Genomic DNA, 2500 nt, shown 5'->3' on the forward strand with positions numbered 1-2500 from the left:
GCAACTCCAACAACCCGGGTCAACCTTGAGCGACTGCATCACAACTAACGCATTCTATAGTGGATTAGTGGAGGGAAGGTACGACGACGATCTCGGGGCGAACCTGAGCGTCGACGAGGAATACCTGACCCGCCTGTTTAAGACGACCTTCGGGCCGGGACCTATGGACAACTTCCAGAGATCCCTGGCCTGGCAGTGCTATCGAGAAGCTCTACCTGTTCGGGATAAGCTCTACAGGCATGGCTCGAGAAACACGGGGCCGACCTGTCCGAGATGCGGGCGGAGCGACGAAACCGTTCTGCACGCACTCGTACAGTGTCCCACCATTTCCGAGCTGTGGGCTTACGTCGAACAACTGCTACCGCGTGTGGGACGAGTCGGTCTATCAGCCGAGTCTATCGTGAATATTGTCGCGCCTCCTTTTAAACGGGAAGGAAGAGCTATTTTCATCGTACTTGTGGCTATGGCGAAAGAATGTGTATGGTGGACGCGTCTGAAAGGTCTAGAGACAAAGACTTTACTCTCTGGGCAATCTCTCATCAACTTCTTCAAGTATCATCTGAAGAGGAAGGTGAGAGTAGAAAGGGAAGTCTTGTCTAGTGAATGCTTCAAAAAAAGATGGGTGAATGTAGCAAGGATGGCACGTGTGAATGACGGAGCCACCTTGAGCATAACACTATAAAGGAGTAAAAAAAAAAAAAAAATCCAGACAAAAAACAAAAAGGCAAAAGAGAGTCACTTACTGTTATAGTTTCTGCAATGACAATATTGACCAAGGTTACCGTGGTCTTTTCCGTAGGCTTTCCACGGCTAAACCTAAACTGTCCTCCCCTCTTTTTACACGAGAACATTGATCGCTATTGATCGCTTTTTTTTTTCTCTCGGTCCCTTTTGATCGAACTCCCCCCTTTTTTCCTTCCTACGGTCCCTTTTGATCGACACCCACCCCTACTTTTTTTTCTTCTCTTTCTTCCCCCTCCTAAAAAGAAAAGCTCTACATTGTATTCGTCCCATCTTTCTTGAGCCCTGTGTGGCTAATAAAAGAAATGTATCTATCTATCTACCTATCTATCTATCTATCTATCTATCTATCTATCTATTTATCTATCTATCTATCTATCTATCTAGATCCACATAAACCAAGGTAGTATGATTTTAGTTCATTTGAGATATTTAATAACTGGAGTGCACACAAGTACTAAGCAGGTAATCAGTGCTAAAATCTATGTCTATTCGAAGGAAAAAGATGAGAAGAATAGGCCTCAAATATCATTTAAAGATGATATGCCGCATTTATCACTATCTGTATCTTATGTGTATATATGTATATAAACCTATATGCATGTACTCGGCACACACACACACACACACACACACACACACACACACACACACACACACGCACGCACACACACATACATACACACACACGAACGCACACACACACACACACACACACACACACACACACACACACACACACACACACACACACACAAACGTACACACGTACGTACGTGAACATAATCATACATTTATGTCTCTGAAGTATTTCTTTCTATTGCTTTCTCTTATACGTCTATACATACACGCATACATACACGCATACATACATACATACATACATACATACATACATACATATATGCATACATATATATATATACATACATGTATGTATGTGTGTGTGTGTACGAGTGCGTGCGTGTTGCATTAATATATCGGTCCCTTTAATGTATATATGTGAGTTTGTATAGACGTACATATGTATGTGCGGCCAAGCTTGTCACATGCTTTTCACATGGTCGGATGATCGGCGACTAAAAGATTTTGAACTTGCCCTTCTGTAGCAAAATGCTGTTTGTAATGATGAGATTGTGTCCAGTGCATTTGGTGAGAAGCAGAAGTCTGCTAGTGTTACATTTTCTGAAATAGTTTGTTCCGATAAATCTCTTCCAGAGTCTTCTGAATCATTCCACATTCACAATTGATGTCATAAAGAAACATAACTTTGTCTGTTCTTGGTCTGGTAGAAAGAATGGAATTCAAATTTAGATCATTAAGCACTGATGACAGTTGCATATTAACTCTACTAGGTGAAGATGAAGTGACATTTGTCGTTTATTGAAGCCACCTGAGAATTCTGATAACTTCAGAAGAACATTCTAGTTGGAAAAGCTCATACTATGTATTCTTCCATTTTATTTTCCTAATCTCTTCCAGAAGACGACGTATCTTCGATGTTCTTATCTCCTTTCTCACTCTCCTGCATTCCTGGTCTCATTGTCAAACATTAGGCGTTCAAAGTAACCTAAGTAATTGTTTTTTATGATCTTTCAGATCTTTCAGGGTGTCGCGGTTCGGGTATTCCATATACCAATTTTCTTGATTTATGTTTTTTTGAACGTAAGAAATCGTGGACCCTCGATTTCGTGAACCTTCTGAACAATTTTCTATGCAAATTATATATCCTCTTTCTAATTAAGAGTCTTCTGAATCA

General features: G+C 40.9%; 1 protein-coding gene across 2 annotated transcripts in view; it reads left to right on the forward strand.

Moving 5' to 3' along the window:
- The window catches only part of LOC149136250 (uncharacterized), a 167913-nt gene that overhangs the window by 129744 nt on the left and 35669 nt on the right, over positions 1-2500 (forward strand). The gene's annotated exons all lie outside the window — the stretch shown is intronic.

Source organism: Octopus bimaculoides, chromosome 4, assembly GCF_046866305.1.
Source record: "Octopus bimaculoides isolate indiv1 chromosome 4, ASM4686630v1, whole genome shotgun sequence".
NCBI lineage: Eukaryota > Metazoa > Mollusca > Cephalopoda > Octopoda > Octopodidae > Octopus > Octopus bimaculoides.